A 27,042-nucleotide genomic window follows, 5' to 3' on the forward strand; every position below is an offset into this window, starting at 1 on the left:
TGCCAACTCTCATTATTTTATTGCAGAAGCTCGTGATATCTGCTGATATTCTTAAAGCCCCAGATCCTGGATTAATGTGATTATCTCAGAGTCTCACTTTTTATTCGTTAAATAAAATTTCTAGCCCTCATTGGTGGGAAGAAAAGCTTGAAATCAGGACTCCCTAAAGACAACAGGTCATTACATTGAACCACCCCAAAATTGCATGATTTTGGAGGGTCAGATTCATGATTTTTGAATATTTGGTGCTGACAATACTGCCATTTCAAGATTTTTGGAGGAATCATGAAAAAGGAGATTTTTTAAGGGGGTTTTGGAAGAGAATAGTTTTGCAGATGTTTTCAAGGAGCTTCTTCTAAGCATGTGGGAAGCATGGGAGACAGCAGGAAGGCGTATGTTTGAAAAATGTAACAAGAGGGCAATGCACAATGTATTTTGTTCTCACTCTTTCTGTGATAGAATTTCCTTATCAAAATCCTTCCCTTTGGAATTTTATTGTGGAGGAGATTTATTGCGACACAGATAATTTATTCTGAATTATTCTAAAATGGCAACCAAATTAATGCCATTAAGACAGAAATGATTATTTATAGTAACTGTTTCTAGTGCAATTATTGTGGAGTCTCCAAATGGCTGGAAGCCTGGATATAGTTTTATAGATGTTCACAGTTGTTACTTGGCATATTAAAGGTCAGAAATATGGAAATATTCCACACCCAGCAACATCCAGATGACAGTTTCAGAGTAAATAAACAAATGCACCAGTAGTATGCATGCACTCTAAATGACAAATAAAACAAATCCATCCCCAGTAGAGTTTTAGATCTAGAATATTGCTTGCAACAGGTTTTCCAGTGCAATTTAAAGGAAAAAAAACACTCCTAAAAAGTATCTTTTATCTTAACTTTAAAGCATTTTTGACTGTCCCAGCAGAAACTTGAAATACATTTTGATTATCCATACCCTCAATTAGTGAAATACAGGTATGTATCTTGTCAAGTGACTGACACAAAGATTGAGCTGATAAATAAACTACACAATATTACTTTAAGACATGCAGAAATAATCATTTTGTGAAGTGTAATCTGCACTTCCCCACCCCATGACAGAAAGCAATTATATAAATTGTTGCTAAGTCTTAACAAAACAAAATCCTCACACAGATTTTCAACCTCAGCTGCAGTAATGACCACATAAGTACCCGGAGGGAGGCCAGAAGTCATACAGCCTGCACAACTCATGAAGGTGCAGAGCACCTTCAGCTTTCAATGAATTCAATAGGAGGTGAGGGATATTCAGCACTTTCCAGGGTGGCTCTTCATACTGCAAGATCAAACCCATAATAATGATGACATGTTGATCATATATATAGTCACAAGTGAAATTTGAGAACATTTTCTACCATGTTATTTTCCCTTCTTACACTTGGTTGAGCAGAACTTGCTATGACATGCTGGAATTATGCCTTATGTTTCCTTTGGGACTATGGAAAAACTCCAGGCCTGCTCCCTATGTCCATGGCAAAAATCAAGGAGCAGGATTAGCCTTACTATTTAAATGTGTAACACAAGTTAGTGCATTCATTTCTTTCCGGTTGAAGTCAGATTTCAGGGGACGGGGGCTGTTTTTTTGGGCCCTGTTTTTAGAGCTTGACCCTCGCAGTGCAGAGCACTTTCAAAGAGCGTGAGCATCCTTAGCTTGAACTTCTATGGCAGTTGAGGCTTCAGGATCCTGACAAGGGCACAGTCAGGACCAAGGGTCAGAGCAAGGTCGAACCTGAGACTGAGTAGCTGAGGAGTTCATAGTCAAGTTCCAGGCTGGGGACAATACCAAGGATCAGAGTACGGGGTCAGGAGATGAGGTCCAAACCAGGCTGAGATCAAAGTCAGGGATTCAAGAGCAGTAATGCACATAGCAGCTACCGGAGAGCCATACTCTTTCCTAGTCACTTCCTGGAACCCCCTTTGGGTTTACATAGGGCAGGGAGCCAAGCAGAAGCCAAGATTCTGCACCTGGCAGACCCCTTGAGGAGAGACTTCTCGTAGTCTGTCCACAGCAGGCCATAGGTGGAGGGGAGCAGAAGCTGCCTATAGCTGCCACGGGGTGGCAATATGGAGGCGTCCACTACCTCACAGCCCTTCAAGCCTGGATACAAGACCTAGGGCACTCAACTTCAAGTTGCTGCTCTGTGCCACCCAGAACCAGATCTAAAATCCTTTTAAGCCCCCCCTCCTCCCTCCACACACACAAACCCCCCACAAGGCAAGACGTGTTGAAACAAATCTTGCGCCTGATCCCACTCCCATTCATTTCATGAGCAATTGACTCGAGCCCCAACTAAACAACGCACAATTTATGCTTTGCAAGCAATGTTTTCCTCTCAATAGAAACAGTTTTTCCCCTAAGATGGGTGGCTTTAGTAATGGATTCAGCACTGAATAAAATAGCAGATGATGTTGTATTATTCCAGTTTTCATGGTGCACATATTACTCATATTGCATTTATGAACATTTTTATTTTAAGTAAAAACAGACTCATGTCTTTCCCTGCAATGATTCTAACAACTTCAAAGATGTTTTCATCCTCTACCTAATCTTTTAATCATCTGAATTCCTTACTTAGATCTATAAGAAATAATAGCTGCATTTAATTCAGCACTGTTTATGCAAATGGCATTAACTCGTTTATCAACAAGCTTCTATTTTTCCTCCCTTCAGTGCTAGAGGTAGCATTAAATTGGACTTAATGCACATTTTTCTTCCTACTATTTGGCTTCTATGAATAATAACCATAGTGACAATTCTCATTGGGAAGTAGCATAAATTAACAGAAGTCAGAAACCCTCCATTGTTACACTCAATATGAATTCATGCCCCCCCCCAATTCATAACTGGAAAAATATAAAAAAATACCTTTGATGCAATGTGTATATTATGAATCTTACTGCTAGTTGTTATGAATTGATCAGTATTACAATATACATATACACACAAACAAGCACTTTTTCATTTCTTTTCTGAAAATATGATATGCTGCTTCTTTGAGCAGTGGTTGCTCAGACTTGAAACGTCAATCATTTCTGTATTTCACCATGTGTTTGTGGTAAGTTTACCCATCTTTTATTTTCTAGTTCAGAGTCTTACTTTTTCTGCCCTTTCCTACTGGTCGCAAAATGCCACGCTCATAATTTTGCTGGATTTTCTCATTTTACTTGAATGATTGTATATCTATTGTCCTGATGAAGGAAATCATCAGAAAAAGAGCATACTTACAGATGTCCTACCTAGTGACCCTTGATGGACATGGATGTAATTTATTGGGTCAGTAACAAGTCACAAGAGATGCTGGTTTTGTAAAGTTCAAAGGAATGCCACTATAGCAACGGAATGATTTTCCATACCTTCGCACAATATTTAAATGCACACACCAAATGGAAACACATTTCAGATTCCCTAGGCATCCAAATATTATGAGAAATACATCCAGATTGGTAAATTCTTGTGAAATTGTGTAAACTGGTGAATTCTTGTAATCAGTTTTCAGTACTAAGAGTGGCCTGTCTATAATTATATGCATATACAACAATTATTTTTAACAATTGTGTGGGTTTGGTGATCTGTAAAGTGAAGGGCTGCTTGAGACAGAGTCTACTGCTAACAGGCATTTTGAAAGCTACCCTCCTACTACAGCTCTGACAATGAACAGCATATTCTGGACTTAACCTGTTAGGAAGCCTGATGCTCCAGTCCAGTTGACCTCTTGAATAGAACCGAGACTGCAAATGGTGTGGCCATTTTGTGAAATGAACAAATGTTCACTAGAGACTGGGATGAGATCATCTTCTGACCGAAGACAAATTCAAACCTAACCCTCAGAGTCACAGAGATGCCGATGCAGTAACATGCAGTTAATTAGCCCCTCCCCTAGAAAGCAATTAAAACGCTGCTATAATTAATTAATATAAACAACAGACATTATATCCGAACCTCTGAATGACATCAGTCTTCTTATCTCGTAGCTCAAAAGCTCTGCCTAATAGAAGGAAAACAAAGCATCATTCTGTGAAACCAATTCAGTACTACTTTAAAAAAATATTGGATGTGCTCCTTTTCATATCCAATGTACATTTTAGACATTGCAGCGCGTTATGGTAGGTACCAGATGGGCAGAAGCCTATCAAATGCTGTAACAGTGCATGCAAATTAGGCATGCAAAAGCCTACATATGGTTCCATGTGCAGTTGTGAAACTACCTGGTCTATTGTCAGTCACAACTCTTTTTTCAAACACCAGTTTGTGCACTAAAATATGGATATTAATAGCCACAACAATATGCATGTTCTGTTTTTCACGTTGCTGAAATTCTCACCTACGTGTTCTGAAGCCTGAAACGCACACCTCACATTTGTACAGGCCACAGAGAAGGATGACTCATGTTCACTCGTGACAGCAGAAGCCAGGCTGCTCCATATAGTACAGTATATTCTCAATCACAAGGAAGGAACTTGGAACTATTTCAAGAGCTGCAGACACCTGATTACTTCTGCTAAGGAGAGGATTAGTATTTGCAATACATCCTTAAGCACTGCATCAGCTCAGCATTTTTCAGTGCTTTTACCTCATCCAGTCAGGGTCGAGGGGAGATAAAGACATTGGAATCAATAATTTATCTTTGCATATGCTGCAAAGACTTAAAACATTTTAAAAATTTGAACTAAGAATATTTCAGAAGACTTCTCTCAAGTGGAAGAAGAAATGATGGAAGTAATACCTGACAATAGCCAAGGTATACAATGGGGTCCTATGTACTATTAGATACTTCTGTGCTAAACGCTTTGATGTTTAACCTAGTGAGGATTGCAGATGCAACGTTGAGTAAATATAGATGAACAAAGGTAACAGAGCAGCTCTATTGTTCTGGCAGCCTAACACAATTGCTGGGTGTCATGGATTTTTTCCTTTTCTGGGAGAAAACTAGTACAAGAATAATCTTCAAGAGAGCTAATATACAGATGGGGGTAAAGTGGTGGCCGCTGAGGCTTTCTTCCCAGCTGGAAAACATTACATTTCTGCTTTTGAAATGGTGGGCTTCCTTAGAAACACCTTACTGGTTTCTGAGCTTTCCAGAGATTGATCTAGCTGAGGGAAATTGGTCCCAAACTTGAAACGAAGGACACTTTGATGAATAAGCATGATGATGAGAACAATACTGGAGGCTGGCATAGCAGATCTGTGTAAACTGCCTGCAAATGGTCCAGAATCTTGTTTAAGGACTTGGTTAGTGCTAGTAGGAGTAATAGACTTTTGTTTGAAAAGGGACACCTGTTTGTACCTAGGGTATTTTTGTAACAGATTTTTCTTTATGTGGAACTGGTCTGAGGAACTGCTCAAAAAAAACAACAAAAACCCAATAGTGGCACAGGCACATATACATGTGTGCATATATGCATATTGTAGGCATACTCATAGCCATTCCTTTTTGGCAATGGCCAGGCCTGCATGCAGAAATTAAATACAATGAAGATCTTTAAAGGCACGCACGCACACACACACACACCGGAGCCACTTTAAGTCCTTGTTTAGCCCAATCAGATCTTCAGATCAGCCATCTACATTGAGACAGGCCAGAACCAAAACCTAGAATCTAAATTCACCCCTGAATTTTATGTGGTTCTTCAGAATCTAAACCCCAATCTGGATCCAAACTTTGTGCCTGCCCATATCTATCTACTGTATAATGGCTAAACCTCACCCAACTAGATCTAAGCACAGTGAACTTTATGAAAGTGCAAAATCTGGATCCCAACTTTATGGTCAAGGCTCTTGTCTACCAAAAATGCTAAGCATGCAAACAGATTTGAAATATTGACTTCTACAATCAGTATTGTGGCAAACTGGCATATTAAATTAGACTTCACAAGCTCTCATCAGTTATTGAACAAGGTCAATTGCCCATAGAGATCTTGATGATATATAAAGGGGCTGAAGGGCTGAAAGAAGAAAATCCCCACATATCTTCAGGACAAAAGAGAAATGAAATAGATAGATGGATCAGGAAATTGAACTGAGTTTCCTGATTTCCAGGCTAGCACCCTATCTAGTGGCCCATCCTTCTTCTGCCATTGAACTGAACAAGACACTTAGGAGTGTGCCAGAACTGCTCTTAGTTCAAAAGGTTCATAGTCTCCTAAATCACTATTATCATTTAACCTTATAAAAATGTCTGGGGAACATCTTCCTGACCTGCTCCCAGGGCAAAGATCTAGGATTGGCTGCTATATACAAGTCCCTTGCAGGGAAGAGACAGGCATTCTGGGAGACTGGAAATCTGGCTCATGAGATCGGGGAAAAACGAGAGCAATATGCAAACTTGAACTCTGTCATGTAAGGTTAACCTTTGATCTTTGTAAGTTATGTTTCCCTGCCCAACCTAGCACAGCTTTCTCTAGCTGCATCTATATGAGAAGAGGAGCAAAAGCTTTTCTTTATTTTTATTCGTCTCTCCTCTCTTTTTTAAATAAGCCACACATCGTTTCATTATAACATTAAGATTGGTTTTGACAGCTGTTGCCTGCACATTCCAGGGAACAAAACATTCCCTACCCTCCAGGCCGGAAGAGAAACCATAGAAGATTGGTTGGCTTGCAATCATCAAGTTCAGCCAAAAGGGAAGGGCTGCCTTTTTTCAGCATGTGTCTTAGCTAAGAGACAGGGATCCAAGCTAACTGAATGTGACCTCCGACTGGGGCTACTGCGACATGGTGACCCACAGTTACATGAGACCGTGGATTAAAAAAAAAAAAAAAAGATCACAGAAAGTTACTTTCTTCTGAGACTGAATAAGGAACTTCATTAGAGAAGTTATCCCTCATGTTGTTTGGTTTCTTTCTGCCTAACTTTCTGCCATGAACCTTCCTCACTGGCTTACTCTACAGATTTAAAGAAACATTACACACACACACAAAGGCTACAGATATACAATCAGAGTAAGTACATGGAAGAGCCATTGCCCATCTACAGCTTCTACAGCTCCATCCAAGTGTTCTGAGGAGGTATACGTCTTCTCTTACTTCTGTTTTCCTATATAGGTCCAGTGTCAGAGGACATCAGATTTTTTTTTTTACTGGAATGTACAGGAAGCAAAGCATTCTGTATTTGAACAGAGATCTAGATCTGTTCCCTGTTGGGAGACAGGCATAGAAAGCAGGGGATGGATACAGGAATCAGTCTAGCATTTTGGATGATGAACATCCACCTAGGAATGATAATTGCAGTAGATCTCTAAGGGTTGTAGCTTTTTTCCTGATCCACTCCTCATCTCTTCCAAAGATGTCCATGCCTTGAGCAGTTAATTTTCTTTTAAAAATAAAATAAAATTAAAAAAAAAAATCACCAAATCCACCATGTTTTAATACATGAAGATGATAGATTATATAATTCACAGGGCAAAACACAAATAGTGATAGAAGCTGTAAACCAAGGTTCTCTAACAGACAATCTTTTCCTGATGAAGGTTACAGTTATCTATCAGATCTCCCTGATCCTTTCATTGCACATAGTCCCATTTTATTCATATTTAAATGCTTACCAATGATAAATCTATTATTTGTGTAACATACCTATCCGAGTATGTTTATTCAGAATCTTGGGCGTCCCCAACAATACCTTCACTAGTTCTGATCACCACACTGGTACGTCCATTATATTATATATACAGACTGTTATGTAGTGTGCCACATATACCATGATAACTAAATGGATGGCATTAGAATCATATACTTAAGAGACATCCGCTATTCATCAGAGAACGGTAACCAACACGATGAGAAACGTCCATGTGCTGCAGAGCTGACAAATGACAATGGAAGAAAAAGCAAAAGGGAATGTGGAGATCTAATATACAAATACATACAAATTCACTAACAACCTCTGATTTTTAACCTGCACAGCCCAACATCTAAAATATATCTATGCAGCTTGCGGCACAACTAGAGACAATTGAGCAAAACTATATATGGGTAAAATCATTTCTTGCTGACCTCCTTAGGCAATCAGTTTGTGGCCTAAGCCAGGAGTTTCATTAGTACAATTTCATAGCTCTGTTAATGTTGGCAATTAATTCACCCAGATTTCCAGTGAAAGATTTGCCTAGTTACCCATATCTTGATCTCATGTTGTCCCAGCTCTAAAAGAACAGAGACATAAACAGCTTGGATGACCATACATCTATTGATTTGAAGCCCAGACTGATTTAAAAGAAACATAGTAACAGGATATCCAATTGAGCATATGGAGCGGAGCTAAATCAAGCATGCAGCAAGTATACTTAACAGCCTGATTAGAGAACTTTGGCAATCTTTAATGTTCACAGAAATGCTCTCTGTGTTTTCAAAATTCCTCAGTGGAAAGAGCTATCTGGAAACACACGATTACTCCTGTGTCATTTAATTACAGTGTACACTTTAACCTGCAACCACCAATACCTACTTGTTAAACAAGACAATAAACCTTAGGTATTATATGACAACTGTGGTTCTGCAAGATGAGGCATAGCACACTAGCAGCATTAAACGCCAATGGCATAAGCCAGTTTTAAATGGTTGCTTGCTTCCCTTCTGTTACTGATTGAAAGAGCTAGTCTGCCCACTTTCTTCATTAACATCCTGGGGTGCTCACGTTCACCTAATGGCACTGTATTTTTTTTTATTTTTTTTTTTTTTAAATAAAAAGATGGGCTAAAGCTGAAAAAAGTGGATATAGATTTTGGAAACTCCTGAAGTTTAAAGGAGTTCAGATACAAGGTTTGGGTCCATGCTCAAATCTGGAGGTCTCTGTTCCTCTGCTATTTCAATTGTCAGCAGGGGAGAGAATGTTCAGGGGCCAAAACTGAAAGACATTTTAATCATAAAAAATTTCAAAATTTGGATCACAGTGGAGAGCAGTGTGTTAAAACAGACACAAAGGAGTATACAAATTGGACCTGCCACTCCATCCTGAACTCGTAGTACAAATACTGCTGTACAATATCACAACGCCGTCATCTGCACTCATTGGGACTATGTATTGCTCACTGTTCAGGAGTTTTGCAGAATCAAGTTAAGCGTTTCTGGTCTGAGACCATGCAATACTCAGGCACAATGCAAACTGTCCAGCTTCTCTCAGTTAGCTAGACTCTTAATATTATTTTCTTATGTATTTTAGGTATTTGTCCTGATTTTTAGCTGCGGCAATTAACATCAAATGTCATCATCAGGTCCGCACTTCCACCAGATGGAGTACAAAGCACAGAAGGGTGTGTTGTGAGTGGTGGCATATTTAGGCCTGAGAAGAAGCCTGCTGTGATTTTTTAAAGAATCTGTTTGGGTAATATCTCACAATTTAAGCATAAGTAGAACTGTGCACTTGTAAGGTATTGCAGACTACTCATGTCTGTGGAGAAAGTAAAATACGGTAGCCACAAAGCTAGAAGAAACTGGTTGGAACGAGCAAAAATCTGTACTGACAGGGGAGAAGAGTTAATATGTAAATGAGAGACTAATACATATGCATAAGCAAAGATATAAAAAAGTTATAAATAAGTCTGTAGAACAAAGGGAAGTTGACGCTGTACTGTCTGGTGCTGGAGATGACTGCAAGGAGATCATCCTGATGAGCTTCCCACTTGTGAGTAATTGATTATTAGCAGCTAAGTGTTTTGCCTTAATACAAATTTATTAGACTCTTCTGCTGAGTAAGCAAATCTCTTGATACAGCAGGGCACTGGACTGGCACACACGACACCGTGGTTCAAAGCCTGGCTCAGCCACAATCTTCCTGAGTGATTTTAGGCAAGTTTCTTAATTTATCCTGTTTCTCAGTCCCCACTTCCCTTCCTGATAGTGGTGTTAAGATAAAATCCATTCATGATTGTGAGATGCTTAGATATCATGGAGACGAGGGCCATATAAATACCTAGATAGATAGTCTAAGCCCTTGGAACCTTTACAGTTGAGAATATATTGTACAAGACATTTCCACGTACACTTTATCCCTAGTGCAGTGATACTCAGACCTCAGTGGTTCAGGAGCCAAATTAGCAATCCACATTACCCAAAAGAGCCACAGTAGTATGAATTCAGTTTCATTTACTATTTTTATATAATATATATATATATATATATTATTCTCATAGCAAAATGACTGACCAAGTATTATTATTTAATCAACTACAATTGATTAACAACATAGTAAAGCAGCCTGATTGGTTAATAGTTAAATCACACAGTGTTTTAATACCATGTGCTGCAAAGAATCACAGGAGACACATTAAAGAGACACTTGCAGCTCCCAAGCCTCGGTGTGAGTATCACTGCAATAGTGGGATGTCAATCAAACTGTTACTTCAAACTCTTTTTGAATCACATGACGACTGTGACATGCCATCAAAAATCAGTGAAAACTGCGTCTTCCTAGCCCTCGACACAAAGAAGGATTGCATCAAAAATTAAAAAACAAACAACTCTTCTTAATTTGAGAGAAACGAAGTAAAGGCCACTTCATTCCCTGACTTTAATGTTCTCCGCTTTAATTATGAGGATCTAGGGAAATCAAGTGTTATAAGCCCAGCTGGTTACAGGCTCCAAAGAGGATGAAAATCTTCAAAAACTATATAAATAATAAATCTCAGGCTGCTAGGATTCTGTTGATTTCTCCCAGTCGATTTCTGTATACGCCAACATGGCAGGAAGCAAACTACTTTTAAAATATATTCATACATTTCACAAAGTTATGTTAATTCATTTGAGAATATATTAGACATGGGGGGGAATATGGTTATATGTTTTTTAAAATGGCATTCTTTGCTGTAGAGTAAGCACCATGATTTACTGTTGGCTGGGATCATGACGCAGTGCCTGTTTGAACATTGGGGAGGTTTTATTTGGAAGTATATAGAACTACTGTTTGCTGTTTATCTAACTGCCAATCCTGTGCCATGGGGAAAACAGTAAACCTGGCAGTTTCCCAGCTAGTTGTATGGAGTCTGCTTTTTGAATGGTAGCAGCAGTGGCGGCTTCAAGAGCATCTGATCAAGACAGGTGCTATTTTGTTTAAAAATAAATGCACACACATCAGGAGGCAGATTGGTATAAATTGTCGTAGCTGTATTAAAGTCAATGGAGCTGTGACAATTTACACCTGCAGATGATCCACTGGTGTTTTTCAGTTGATTTGCTTTCGCTCTGTGACCATTCAGTGGATAATAAAACGAGCCCTGACCAATGGGCCTTAAAAGCACTAAAGCTAGGAGCTTTACTGCCCTACCCCGGCTGGTGAAACCACTCACCTACTTATAATAGAATATTACTTCTACTGCAAGCTCCTTGGGAAAGGGCCCGTCTTTTTGTTTGTACAGTGCCGAGCACAATAGGATTCTGGTTCGTGACTGGGGCTTCGAAGTACTACAACAAATAAAAATAAATAAATAATCGGTAATACATTGTGATATGTTAAAGGAAAGGATTTAGTTTTCACACGGAGTTTCTTCACTTTGATCACACACTTATCAATGAGTATGTTCTATGGGCATAATTCTGCACTCCGATTTTACACAGGAGTAACTCCACTGAAGTCACATGAAACTGAATCAGGGTAAAACTGGGGTAATGAAGTCTATCAGAGCAAGTTCTGCTGAGTCACACTGGTGTAAATTTGGAATAACTACAATGATGCCATCATTACCTGCATAGACACAAGGGTTCCTCAAGCAGAATTTGGCCTCATAGTGCTCTAATTGTTTGGTTACATAACCTGATTATATGGGGCAAAACAAGATTTCCAATGTTGCCAGCTCTCACAATTTTATCACAAGTCTCATGATATTTGGGGATTTTCGTCAAGCACTAGTCTCTGGAGTCATTTGATTTTTTGAGAAACTCAGTTTTTTGGTTTTAAATGAAAAGCTTCCAGCCCTTCTGGCTGCAAAGAAAAGCTTGAAAACATGGAGTGCCCTCCCAAAGGCCCAGAAACCAAAAAGCAAATAAAAGGAATCCATCATTTATTGTTTTTTAAAATCTTGTGAATTCTAAGCTGATCTTCTAGTTTTCAAGGGACTGGCTCATTATTTTCGAAGACTGAGGGTTGACAATACAACATGTTTATTTCCAATTTTTAAATTTAAAGTGGAAGAAAAAAAAAAAAACGCACCACATTTAATTTAGAAAAAACAAAACCAAAGAATCTCTTTTTGAAAAAAGGATGAAAAGCTATGGTGATGGCGGCCTTATAATAATCTGACTAGAACAGATTACTGTCTCCAGAGCTGTCATTCTGGCATTTTCACCAGCTTGAAATCCACTGTAAATCTAAGGAAAAATAAAAGTGACTTAATACTACCAGGGTGGGGGTTAATTTTGGTTTCCTGTGAGATGCTGGAAACCCCCATTCCCTCTCCATTCATCAAAGGCCCCATGCGACAGCAAACTTCCTTCTGACAGAGGAGGGGCAAGAAGTCACTTCCCCAGAGCCACTTAATGCCACTAGAGGGAATTGCTGCAGAGAAACATAAGATTGGACACCCCAGCTGTGCCCTCAGCTGCCAACTCACAGAACAAGGGAACTAGCATGAGACGTGTTTTATGTCACAGCTAAAAGCACCTATATACAAAGTGAGATTAGTACTCTTTACTTAAAATTTCTTTTACTGAAATATTCATTTCAATAAGGGATCCTTTCCTTGTCTATCTGTAGCATTAAGTTCTTGTGTGCGTATATAACTCTTCTGACATGATTTCTAAAACCACGACGTTTCGTGAAATTAGGACTGCATCTCTTTCCCAGGAGCCCACATTAACCATGTTTTATAACACATTCATTAAAGAAATGATTGCTGGCACCAAGCTAATTCCACACTTGAACTTCTCAGGTTCTTCACTTACTTCAGTGTTTCTCCACATCTTTTTAGAATCTAATTTACTAAATATTTAAAGTAACACAGAAATCCATTCTGTGTTTCTTAGGAAGGAACACAGTGACGTGAGGGATTTATAAGAATCTATCAAGCTAGAGAACTAAATATGAGAAGACCGTTAACTGCAAGAGCTGGCAACGTGTCTTTGCAGGTTTCTGGCTTCTTTAATTATGGAGATGGACTAGAAGGAGGCTGGAAGAGTTATAATGCTTCATATGAACATCTTGTGTCATGATGGAGAACGTGAATCCAACTCCAGGTTACTAAGAACATCATTCTGGAACAATGAAACCCAACAGACTCAAGAGAGTTAACTACACGCCAGATATGTACAGCAGTTTGCCATTGGTTGGATACTCAATACATACATAGATACACATATAGTATGTTGGATATGAATTAACAGAGGGTGGGAAATGAAAGAAAAGTTGTACTTCCCTTTCCCAAATATAATTGATTAGCATAGCTTAGCTCTTTCCAAATGCTACAGAGCCCCATATAAAAGCAGAATCAATGACCTCACCATGAGCATAGAGGATATATAGGGAACCATAGCGCAATCTTTAATAGGGGCATTAAAGAGGTCATAAGCTACAAGACAGCAGTTCAAAAAAATGCATGAATTGTTGCCTCATGAGGGGGTTAGCTGGATGTTCATTCTACAGGCAAAAGATCAGATTTTAACCTCAAGACGCCTTTGTAGAATTCATGGTTACGTTTAACTGTGCTCCTCATCAGCTTGCAGTTTGCTAGACTTGGATGACTCTTGCTATTGTTGTAAGATGATGGGGCTTTAAACAGACTTGCCGCTCTTGATATATATTTTTAAACACAATACACTTGGTTTTGTGCCAGGCACAGCAAAAGAGTAGTGTTGGAGTCCCTCCACCCCCAATAATTGTCTGACTTAATAAGCACTAAAGGAAAGGTGGGAAAATCTGATTCGAAAGAGGATTTTGTAACTAATAGAAATTTCTTGCTCTGTCTTTACGAGCTGCTGCTATGTTTTCCCCTCCTCCCTCTCCACTGGCACTCAGATGATCCCATTCAAGTGCATCATTTTTTCATCATCATCATTTCCTCTGGATACTTCAGCTCATATCACATTAACATAGATCTTATCATATGGCACTTTCCATTATTTGATGATTTCTGGTCATAAAGAAACCATTTTTAAACATCTACAGCTGATTATGAATACAGTTATCACATATAAATTTATTATGTTTAAATATAATTAATAGCCACTTCATCTTTCCACCTATTCAGCACCTTATTAGCCCTGGTTTCATTCTGACTTTCATACACAGTTAGCCCTTAAGAGAGAACACAGTTTATGCACAGATCAGGTGAAGATTGATTCAGGTAACGTTATAAATGACACTTGGGCAATATTTTCCTTTCAGCACACCTTAAATTTGGAACTGCTTGCACTTGTGTGTGTATGCCAGTATAAGTCCTGGTAAAATTCCTCCACCAAGTTCCAAGACTGCTATGATTAAAAAGTTGCTTTCCAAATGACCATATGCTGGTATAAATCAACATTCTCCATAAGGACGCAACAGAATGTACTATACAAGGAAAATTGCTTAGTAAAGTCTGGAGGTTTTGAAACATTAGCAGCTGTTCTTAAATTTATTATGGCTTGGGAACCTCATCAAGAGGGCAATTCAGGGAGAGGTTGAGCCAATATCTCGTAAAATGAGAAATGAATGTTCTTTTCTTCTGTGTAGGGTGGATTCTGCATGGCTACTCTGGCAAAATTGCCATTAAAGTAAATGGATGTTTTATCTGAGTAAGACCCTGCAGCATATGATCCCTCTATAACAACAGTGATAGTTCGCTCTTATAGAGAGCTCTTCATCCATGAATCACAGTACAAAAGAAGGTAAGTATCACATATGTGATATGAAAAAAACCAGTGATTTTGAAACACAGTACTGTGGTATCCTATGAAGTAATTAAACAATGTCCTCTTACTTCTTTTCACATACAAGCAAGCTTCGTTCTGTGAAGCTCTGATTACCGATCAATTGTCTTTCAATATGAAATAGTAATTGTGCTGCTTCCAAAGTACTTTTGACACTCCAGCTTGCAGAATTGTCAAGAAGGTTTATTAGCCTAAGATCAAAAGCTATTTGCCAGACTTTTGCAATGTGGATTAGTTATATACATTTTACTCACCTGACTTTCACACCTCCCAAAAAACAAAACAAAAAAACCCTACTCATCGTGGAAAAGTGGGTTAACAGAAGATTGCAAAGCCTGTGTAATCAAGGTTCATAATCCTAGCTTTCATCAGGAGTGAAATAAATACCCTAAAGAAATCTAATTTACTAAGCTAGATCTGCAACGTCTCTGGAGATTTAGATACTGAAGGCACAGGTCCCCTATGAGGAGTTATACATATTGGTGGTGAACCCATATAGCCTCTGCTAAATCCAAGGGAAACCTAGTTAGTTGTTTGCTGAATTTTTAAATGTCCATTTTGTTGCCAAGTAAAGTAATGATATTTAGAGTGAGATTCCTAGAATGTAGCCGTCAAAACGGATATAACCAGCTTACAGAGACACCAACAAAAACTATTTCAGTGATTTCTAATCTTGCACATGGGCTTTGCACTCAGACAGAACCAATATGTAACCTTATCCAGTGTAACCATTATTTAAAGCCTATTTCAGCCACTAAAATTAAAAGGAAATGTTAGCTTCAGAATGTGATGACCAATTAAAAAATTAATTCACTGGCATTACATATCAAAAAGTCCTTAAAATATACTACTTGTAGACCAGTCTAAGCTACTCTGCTGTCTCAAACCTTATCATCATGTCAGAGTTCTTCCCTGCAAGGAAATATATTGCTTTCAGAATTGCAAAGCAGAAATTTAACCAAGTATGCATTTAATAAAAACAAGCTTGACTGAATACAGCTCTGTTGACTACGCTGCTTTTCCCATAACTAATATACACATACTATCACAGAGGAGGCAGCTATGCAATTTTGCTTCTTTCAGCAACCTCACCATATCCTATTGAACAGAGACTAACTACAAGATGATGTCATTGCATTCTGACAAAAGGCACTGATTTATTATTAATGTTAAGGGAAAATTTAATCCCGGAGCTCAGTTGAAATATACCTCCATGCATTAAAGGCTTGTTTTCCCTCCCTCAAACAATTTCAAAACTCATTAAACAATACAAACAAATATGAAATCTTTACCAAAGTTGTATCTAAGGCATCTGCAGTGAGAATGAGATTTACCTGCCCTACCATGTAGTATCAAACGTTTAACAAGCAACCTGCTATGTTAGGTTTCAATACCTTTAGGCTTCAGAATTCCACACCATTTCAAAGTGCCTCCATTTAGATGCAGATCTTGACTTGCCTACTGAGTTTGCACCAATGACAGATGTACATATTACTTTGGAAATAACTGTATAATGTCTCCATAAAAAGAAGCCCTAAATTCTGTAGGCAAACCACCTGGGGCCATGATCTCATCAGATCTCACTACCTAAGTGAAACAAGCCTGTCCAGTTCTTGGATGGAAGACCCCCAAGGAAAACAGAAGGTGCTGCAGAAAGTAGCATCAGTGATTCAGTACCTACACAACTGCCTGCAGAGTGGTATTAAGATGCATTTTACTGCCTTTTGAATGAGACAGGAAACCAAGGTCCTCACCACATACAGCCTTATCCAACTCCCATTCAACTCAGTGAGAATCTTTCCGTGGTCTTCAGTGGAATTTGGACTGGGCCCACATTCAAAGATCCATCTACTCTTTTCCTAAGAGCTCGGGTGTAGGCTCCAGCACCCCAGCTAACCTCCATCTGGCGTTTCTGTCTACCGCATTTTCCCTTCCGCTGTCTATTACAGACAGATAATTGTGAGTAAAGAGATTGGGTCCCCAGTAGATGAAAGCACTGTCTTTCAGAGCACAGTATTAATCTTATTCTTTTGATACACTAAAGTAGTTAAACAAATTAGGCTGTATCTTCTATGAGCTCGATTTTGGGGATGTTCCACACATCAAACTCCCTTTGACATCAGTGGATGGAACAGCGGCAGAACTAGTTCTTCAGATTGTAAAATGCATGCTAGCAGGGCAATATAGTATCTGTATATGTCTGTAATATATTATCCTTTCTGTACTATATCCCCACCTCTTCACCTGAAGGCTGATACCTACTTAGAGTACAAATCAAAAGTAGGGGTTTTTTTCATATCCAAAGCAAATAATTATTTGTGTCATCTCTGGAACTAAAAAATGAATCCATCATAATAAATTTAGCTATTTTAATAGACATCCAACTACCCACACTAGGAACTTGCACACCAAACATCTGTGATTTAACATTACCATTCGGTGAAAGCCCTGATGAAAAGAAAAACTCATTTCTTCTAGAAAGAACAGTTAATCTTTAACTGTAGCAAAACAAATGCAATGCTGAACTATGATAATACACCCAGTAGCAGTCAGTCAGTCAATAAACATCACCTTCCTGCTACTGTCCTTTTGGTCATTAGCATTGATGCTACCTCACCCACAAAAAGTTAACAAGGAGCTTTTCCATCTTCCCGTGGGAAAAGTTGCCCTGGTGACCTAAAGAAAACAAAGGGGTGACTTTGATAAGTGAGCTCTTTGCTCTCTGCAAGCAGGCCACCATAATCAATGACCTGGTTGTAAAAGAGAGGAATTCTCCCGACAGAAAAGCAATAACGGGGGAGGGGAGGAAAACCTCACACACATTTGCACCTTGGGTTGAAACAATAATTGCAGCTGTTGCTTGAAAAATAGAGGGAAGCCAGGCAGCAAGCAAGCAAAAGTGGAATGAATCAAATGTTCTCACTAAAAAAAGAAACAGACATGATGCTTGCCCTAAACTCATGGCATTTGAGGAATGCAGACTTGCTGCAGGTTAGCTGCTGGATCATTTGGAAACTAAAGCTTCAATCTTCCAGAGTACTGAAGCATGTGACTTCAATGGGATAAGCCTAAAGTTAAGCCCATGCCTAAATTCTTTGCTGGATCAGGTCATGATATTTTAGACTTGCTGGAATGTTTCAGCATTAGATACATTAGTCTGTATCTCTTCAGGTTTCCTCTGCCACTTCATCCATGTATTCATCATCAACCAGCTTTTGAGAAAAACACAACGATGCAGTGATTTATTACCTAAGACTTCACAGATGGTTAAATTTAAAAAACCTTAATACGGCAAGGTTCAAGCCTCACTGAAATAATCAGCTGCAAAAGGAATGACTAAGCTTGCAAATAATTTAGACAAGGAAAATCAATCAATTCTGCCTTACATAATGATGTTCAGAACGTCAGCTGGCAGCATCGGTACTGCTGTTCATTGCAGCTCTGACTTGCCCATCACCAGAGAACCACCAGTTAGCAGCAGTTATTAATTCTATTAGCATTTACTACTTAGGCTTTGAGATGAGCGTTGGAATCTACCATATGGGAGAATTCTTGGAACTCTCAAGGACAAGGCAATTTATCTGTTTTTTAAATGTAACATCACTTCATATCCGCACATAAACTTGCAACGTACATATATATATAAACTATGATGATACAAGTTACTCCATAGTGCATTCAAATGGAGAAAGACAGTTCCTGAGGAAAAGAACGGTTACTTACCTCGTAACTGTTGTTCTTCGAGATGTGTTGCTCATGTCCATTCTGATTTAGGTGCGTGGATGCCACATGCACCCGTGCCAGAAGTTTTTCCCCTAGTGATATCCTCAGGGGCTGGCTCCAGCACCCTCTGCAGCGGCGTGCATATGCGCCCATATATATGGCGCCACCGGCCGCCCTCCCTCTCAGTTCCTTCTTGCCAGAACTCCAACAGAGAGGACAGAGGGTGCATTGTGGAATGGACATGAGCAACATATCTCAAAGAACAAAGGGCGCTAGAGCTGGCCCCTACAGATACCACGAAGGTGCATGTGGCACACACACGCCTAAATCAGAATGGACATGAGCAAGCACTCGAAGAACAGAAAGTTACCATTGGCCTCCTGGAGAGGTAGTGAATTGAGCACTGGACTGGGAGAGAGGAGACCTAGGGTCAATTCCCAGCTCTGCACCGCCCTGCTGCATGACCTTGGGCAAGTCACTTCACCTCTCTGCACCTCCATTTCCTCTCCTCCCCAGTGTCCATAGAATAAATTGTAAGCTCTAAGAGGTAGGTATTGCTCCTTACTAAGTGAATGTACAGTGCCTAGCACAATGGAACTTGGCTAAGGCACCTCTAGTTCCTACCATAATATAAATAAGAATAGTAATAATCTGCTGATATAGGACACAATCCTGAAAGATGCACAGAGCCCTCAGATCCCAGCTAAATCAGTGGGAACTGAGGAGTCACAGCACTTTGCAGGATAATGGTCCTACATTAGTTTGTGTCAAAGGAAGTGCTGCACAGCTGATGAGGGCATGATATGCAAAGCTTCCTCAGCTGCCTCTGTCCTCAGCATCTTGAGTGATCGGGCTTTGAATGATAGAACTTGGAACCTCACTGGATGTTTCCTTACCTGTTACAGTTGTGTGTGTGTGTGTTTATGTAACACTGGTTAAACCTAAATTATCTCATCTGCATAAAGTACAGAACTATTGATATTTGTTGCTGTAGAGCATCCTTGTTACAAACTACAGACCCGATCTCATGAAGTCCTGAGTGCCCTCAGCTCCCACAGAAGTTCATCTTGAAGGATCAAGTCCAAAGCTCTCCTGAGTCCCATTCCATATGTCAACCACAAGACCATCCTCTCGCTCGTATTTTAATTGACAAGTCTCCTAATTACTCAAAGCCATTTGCCATTTTTTTTCCAAATAAAGGTCAAGTGAGTTGAATTCACCCACAAGCTTTCTAAATTCAAATCAAACTGACAAACACTTTTCCTATACATCCATAGACTAAACAAAAAACAGCTTTTTAAGCTGAAGATGTAATGCTTTCTTGTCCACAATATTGATGTATGGGAAACACCAGGTAGTTTTTTCAGATACTACATGGGACACCCGATTGTAAAACACTAATGCTCTATGTGAAGCAGTACTGCTTGGGTCTCTATTTTCACATCTTAGGAGGTTATCAATATCTGTTCTTCAGCAAAGAAAAGCAAATAATGTACACTTTGCCTATCTGTGCCTTTTATGGTTATTTATTTAGCAATGGAAAAGACCCTTAGATTAAAAGGCCTGGCCTTCAGTGATCTATTAATAATGAAGTATTGCAGCTATGTCAAATGTTAGAATATTTAAATGAACAGGTAGAACATTATTTTCCATGATTATGTGCATGTACACACACACTCTAAGAGCAGGTACCGTGCATTGAGACACTGGCTTTGACTGTAAAATGCAGAGACTCTGAAATCAGCATGTGCAAAATTTGCAAGCGTATCCAATTGTGGGCACAAACTCAAGTTCTCTTCTACATCTCACCATTTGCATACACCAGTCTGGTAGTTACATATACAAACATTGATCTGACTGAGCATACAGATGCCTGTTTGCATGTATAAATGTGGGTTTGTGTAACCCACTGGTGAGTGTGGATTACAGATCCCCTGCTGATCCACACAGGATATGAATACTCCAGCCAAGCTACAGAAAGTTGGCTCTTTATCTCAAGCAGCAGCTGCTGCTCATGGTTTTAGCTCTAGAGGTTCCTAGTTCAATCATTGGTGTGTCAGCCAAGATGGGGGCTATCACACTTGCACCCACAATTGGGTCTGTGATTCCAGAACTCCTTTGAGAAATTAGTCCTAAATGTAAAAATTGCAATGAATGGAGCAGTGTTAAGGCAAAATATCTCCCTGAATGTGTGGCAGTGATGTGCTGATCTTTTGATGTAATTGACAGCAGTGATCTCACACACTCTTTAAGGTTCAGCATGACAGCACTAGTCTGCTGAAGCTAGGGTACATATTGCTTTTTGGTAACTGTGGGAGATGAAAGTGAAGTGCGGTATTGACAGCATAGAAGGCAAAATGAAGGTGGCAAGGAATGCAGAGGACTTCCAGTAACTTCTTAATTCCATGCCTTTAAGGTTTGGTTGAGTTGCAATTTTAATTCTTACTAAACATAATCTTATTATTAACTGAAAATAACTACTTGGTAAAATCATAGTAAGAATTTTGGCAGCTAGGAATTGTCCATCTATTATAAGCCAAGTGTTTTTGAAAAGAAGGCAGCCCAATGAACTGCAGAAAGAAGATAGATACTTTTTGGTCTAATATTAATATCATCCTTACAGGGACAGATGTTGAGTAGTACTGAGCCCCTTAATGTACTATTGGAGAATCAATCCCAAAGCAATATACATTTATATTTTGCAGTACAACAGATAAACAGGCCAAACAAATAACAAAGATCTTTAAATCTTCGTATAAAATATCTAGCTAAAATCTATCAACTGGCAGGGGCACAGAAACAGCTGCCCAGATAAAAGCACCACCTTCTCCCCAATTGAAAATTTGAGACAAGTAATTAATAAACTCATACTTACCTTACGTAAATTTTCAATGCAGAGATTTGGATGCCCTCTGAATATCTATCAAGAGTCAGGAATAGAACAACAAAGGGCTGTGTTAATCAAGCACAAGAACACTTTAAAATGTGGTTATACTCAAAAGTAATTATGTAGGAACTTCACCTTTTTACTCAACATGTCAGTTTCTTGTACTTATTCAGAGTTATACTAAAACAAATGATGTTTGGTAACTGGGGGAGAGTTTGACCCTAAAGCAAACAAATACTACTTCTTTTTACTCCTGGTAGCCCTATAAAACAAGAAGTGAGCTAAATCCCCTTCCTTCTTGTGAATCATCAATAGAATTGTTAGTGATCTTCTAATCAGTCACACTTGTCAAGCTCATTGACAGCAATGAGGTACATATTCAGCTTGTGCAGATAGTCATAAACCCCACTGAAGTCAACAGAGCTATTTACAGCAGCTGAGGTTCTACCTCATTAGGTTTACACAGGTGCCGCTAAGGATGTAATCTCAAAACAGTGACAATGCACATTTTGGCTAGAGGCCCTAATTTGGCCAGCAGATCTTTTGTTACTGTTGATGAGATGAAAACGTATCCAGTTCTCAGATGGTAGGTGGAGAATGGAGGCCTGGCAGATTAAAAATAATACAACTTAAAGCTTCTGTTTAACTATAAATTGAGTACTTACAGCAAAATCACTGAGACACGATTAATAGTGAACCCCTCAATGCCATTTCCACTGCCACTTTTCTGAGTAGAATTGCACTTACATACATGGAAACCCCAGCATCCAGCAAAATCATATCCAAGTGCATTTTAGAAAAATTACTTCAACACATTCTTTTTTTTAAACAAACCATTAGGACTCCTAGCTTGGGGACTTGTTTAAGGATACCACTACTCTGCGTAAGTCACTTATACACTTTTACTGTTCACTGTGTTATTTCAACAAAAGACTTTAAACAAACAACAAATAAACGGCAGTGGTGGCCTAAGATGGGAACATTAACTACCCTGCTAAAGGAGGCTCACTAAGGAAAATTTAGCCACATAGGCCAGGAGCATTTCAGAAACAACTGAAAACTAAACAACCTTTGGACTTCAGAAAATCAATTCTTAGTAATCCTTATAAATTGGTTACAAGAAAGAACAGAGCCTTTCCCCATCTCTTCCTTCAATTATGGCTGAGAAGGCTGCACTAACTGCTTAGGATTTAACAAATCTTTTAAGACCATTATCGGACGCCCCCCCCCCAAAAAAAGCCTCTAACCTTTCTTTTGATGTCGCCTGAGTGGCAAAATGGTTATTCCCTCAGTGCCCATGAATGTATTTATGCTTCTTTCACAAACCATGTGCTTAACAGCAAAATTTCCACCTCCCATGCAAACCTTGATTAAATGAGATTTGTGCGGGGGGACCTAGGAGCAAGTGGGGTCAGCATTCTCCCTATCCAACACAACTGGAGTCAGATAGTGGAGCAGCTGTGCAGCCACTCTGCCCTGCCAGCGCAGTCCCTTGGCAGCACTAATAGGTGTGGCCACTTTACGGCTCCTGCACACAAATTGTAGTCAGTGGATCCAGACAGTTGACATACATACTGGTCAAACCCCTGCCTCGCACTAACCCTGCCCTCCATGTTGTTATAAGAGCTGCCCACAAGTCATGTTTCTTTGGTACACAAATGATGTGGAATCTGCACATGCCTCCCACGCACAAACACACACAGAGCCAACACGTGTTAGTTCCACAGCTCTTCAGCCAGCCTGTCTTAAAGCAGCAGGTTATACAGCGAACATAATGTAACAAATCCATGATCCTTCAGAACTTCCCTGTGACTTTGGGGATAGAGCTTGGACCTCTTCCTGCAGGAACACTGATGCTTACCACTCACACTGAAGGAGAGTTGGGTGGGGCTCATGATGCGCTCTTGAGATTTGATTCTATCCAGGTGAGGGCAAATACATACACAGGACTTTAAATACAATTAAACATATGCTTTTGATAAATGAATATCTCTAGGCCCTGATTCTGCACTAGGACCTGTGCAGGCACAGCACTCTGCCTACGGGAATCACAATGCAGGATCACAGCGTAAATCTGTAACGTTCTCCACATTGATATTCTTATTCATGTGGGCAAGAGCTCTAATTACACAGGCACAGTATCACTATGTGAAATCCTTTAAGTAATTTTCCACTTGGCCCCATCAACAATTTTAGATGCACCAAGTCCCCCATTCAGAATTATCTAGCAACAAATGAGTACTTCATACTTAACAATTAACCTGTTTGTTTGTTTTTTTAATGGGCCGGTTATCTTTAAATCGTATTGTTCAAAGGACAGCAAATAAAAGACATTCTGCTGCCCTATAATAATCCCTAGCATTAGCCATTACATAAATGACAGTGACACAGAATACATGATTTCCCATGATGATTTCCTTTGAAGCGGAAGTAGGATATGAACTCAGCTCTGTTCGAACATTAGCAATGAAGTGTACATTTTAATTAAGTGTAATGGTATTTTATACAGTAGCAGGCCATCTGGAGATACTGCTCTCCTTGGTAGTGTTTGTGTTATTTGAACAGACATTTAAGGCAGCAGATTTTTTGGCTCTCAATATTGTTTATAATGTCACCAGCTACTCAGATACTTGGAATAAACCACCAGATGAAGATTGGTGCCCTCTGAAAAAAAAAAAAAAAACGACTGTTTGTGTGACAGCCTGTGCTTGGAGCTCAGAATCTATCCCTCAGCGACCAGATCCCTTTCTTTTCAAGCTTAGTTAACACTGAAGAAAAGCAGGCAGAGCATTTATTTACTTGATATTCCTCACACCTGCTACATTCATGCAAAAATCACTTTCCTAAAAGACAAAAAGAGAGAGTAAAACAGTACAATAAACAGAAAAAAGAATCAATATACCACAAAATAATTGTTACCTTACAAGAATAGATATTATTAATAATCATAAACATCCATCAAAATGTCATGGCATAAGTTAAGGAAGAGTCTGATATAAAGATGTATAGATACTATTTGCCCTCATTTTCATAAGTGTGTAGAAGGATTTGAAGCCATTAATACTAGAAATTACTGCAAAATTTGGTCCAGATCTGCATTTCAAATACAACCAAAATGTCAGGGTGTTTAGCTCAGGGGACTCAGTTTGAGCCTCTCTCTCAAACATTGCAGGACCTTTCTGTGCCAAACAGAGCGAAAGAACTATCTCCTCATCTGTCACTATCAGAATATTTCCTTTTATGCAAAGGTTCAATCCATTTTTCTCCTAATTGTGGAATAAAAGTCACCCTTGAACAGAGAATGAACTCAATCAGTTATTCAGCTCATTAGTGTGTTAGGCTCCAATCTGTGCATCGAGATCTGTTAGCACTGATGCCTGGGCCCATGCTATCACTGAGGACAGTTCTGGTATATATTGGTCCCAGGTGTTCACCACCATGTTGTCTAACCCTGCCTACAATAGGAACAGCGTCAGAGGAATAATCCCTATTCACAAGGGAATTATGAAAATAAAATCTATTATGGAAGATGTTCAAATCATCACTAAGGTGATGAGAGCCATAAGCAGCTAAACAGACAAACACCCCAGTCTGCTCTACATTAGCACATCCATCAGCGTTAGCACTGGTGTAGTGCTACCCATTGGGACCAGCAGATAAGAAAGCACCTAACACAGACAAGGGCTTACATGCTCTCAACCAGGAGTGGCCAGACTGTGGCTCGTGAGACACATGAGGCTCTTTTGCAGTTAAAGTGCGGCTCGCGGAGCCCCTTATGTCCTCCCCCACTATTCTCCGCCTACCAGACTGGAGTGGAGAGCTCGGAGTTTCTGCCTTGCGGCAGGTGGTAGAACTAGAGGATGCTGCTGAGAGGTGCAGGGAGCCTCAGAGAGTCAGTAAGTTTGGCCATCCTTGCTCTAAACCAATTCCCACTGGGGCAGCATATATGCACTGAATTAGTGCAAAGCAGTTTCAGTGGAACCAACTCAAAATCAGATTCCTTTAGTATTGGTGTGGACAAGGCTTTAGTCTTATGACTACTTTGATTCTAAAAACCTCACCCCAAAAGGTTTCCTTTCCAAAGGCAAATAAATAAATTTAAAATTCCCAATAAATGACATCAGCACACGCTTTCCAGTAACTCTGGTTTCCTGTGTCTTTGTGGTACTTTTACAGCCTGAATCACAACTGCCTTTCCAATGCACCATTCCATATATTAATGAAGAGAGATCAGAAGAGAGTATATTATCTAAGCAGATGCTGGAGAGCCATCCAGATGAATAATTTCAATGTTAATACAAAAGCATTTAAAAGAACCACCGGACTAGCACACAGAGGATTAGCAACACAGGGAAAAGAGAGATGTAATTTATTGTCAGAAACTAATTTTTCCTGTGCACTGGCTCTACATTCTAAGGAGAGTTTTTAAGGCTTAACATATAAAACGTACTTCTCTTTACAGCTGTACTGGGTCAGTTTGTTATATGGATTTCAAAATCTGAAAATCATTCATTCCACTGTAGCAAAATAGCATCATTGCTTTAGGTTTTGGTCTCTTAACTGATTTCACCGAGGCTCCGAGTCAGTAACCTATCCCTATTTGACAAAGCACTTAAGCACATGCTTTGCTGAACTGTGGCCAGATATTGCCACCACTGAAAGCCAAAACTCACATTGACATTAATGAGTAAGGAATCAAGGCTTTAGGGTCTGGTTGTGGGGCTCCAAGAGAATCTCCTCCTCCACTTATACTGTTATGTGGTGGCTAGCCAGAAAGTTCCTGGGAAGCACTAGTTCTGCTTCCTTCCAGCAACCATCTAGGCAACAGGTGCCTGAAAGAAGATTGTGTGGGAGAAGCCCTTCCCACTTTGTACCAGCTAGAAGAAACAGCCCTGCATTAAAAACAGTGGTGTACCGAGGATGGGGGTCATGCCCGCGGGCGCCAGCCTGAGGGGGGGTGCCAGCCAGGCCCTCAGTCGGAGGAGGAGCCACCCCCTGTCGCAGGCCTCTGCGGAGGGAGCTGTAGGGACCAGAGCCCATCACGCTCCCCCTGCCGCCAAGCACCCCCGCCACTCCCACAGCAGGGGAAGAGTGGGAAATGGACCTGCAGACTCCCCACAGGGCGCTGCCACTGATGGGGAGGGGCGCCAATGTAAGTATGGCCCCCAGGCGCCGGAAACCTACATTACGCCACTGATGAAAAGAGAACATGCTGTACTCTCTGCTCTCCAATGGGGGTGCCACTCTTCCAGTCATGAACTGTGCCCAAGTCAGCCAAAATTCCAAGCATGGACCTTCCACACCATCTCTCACCCTTCAAGTACAAAACAATCATGAACTGCCCAATCCACCACCCCGGAAGTCAATGGGAGCTTTGCCTTGAATCTCAAAAGGAGTAGGAACCAGGCACTAAAAGAATATGGTGGCCCAGTAACATGCTGCACAACTTTCTTCATCAAGATCTTCATCAAGACAAAATAATGACTACGAGGACTTCCTTGGAAAGTGCCATTGTGCAGTGGAGAATGTTAGTTGGGCATGAAAATGATTCTCCAT

At 39.9% G+C, this 27,042-nt stretch overlaps 1 long non-coding RNA gene across 3 annotated transcripts in view; it reads right to left on the reverse strand.

Moving 5' to 3' along the window:
• LOC137147879 (uncharacterized) overlaps positions 1–22,283 on the reverse strand; it is a 175,752-nt gene extending 153,469 nt beyond the window's left edge. For 2 of the 3 annotated variants that reach the window (XR_010918387.1, XR_010918385.1), the window contains exons 1-2: positions 21,622–22,283; positions 21,475–21,519 (exon numbers count right to left, since the gene is read on the reverse strand). This is a non-coding gene — a long non-coding RNA (uncharacterized lncRNA). Of the gene's footprint in view, positions 1–484; positions 1,324–3,987; positions 4,034–21,474; positions 21,520–21,621 lie in introns of those variants that run through there. The other variant, XR_010918383.1, reaches the window with a different exon arrangement.
• Positions 22,284–27,042: the final 4,759 nt, after the last annotated feature.

This window comes from Emydura macquarii, unplaced genomic scaffold, assembly GCF_026122565.2.
Source record: "Emydura macquarii macquarii isolate MOO-44397 ecotype Brisbane River unplaced genomic scaffold, CSIRO-AGI_Emac_v2 contig_71, whole genome shotgun sequence".
In the NCBI taxonomy this organism is placed as follows: domain Eukaryota; kingdom Metazoa; phylum Chordata; order Testudines; family Chelidae; genus Emydura; species Emydura macquarii.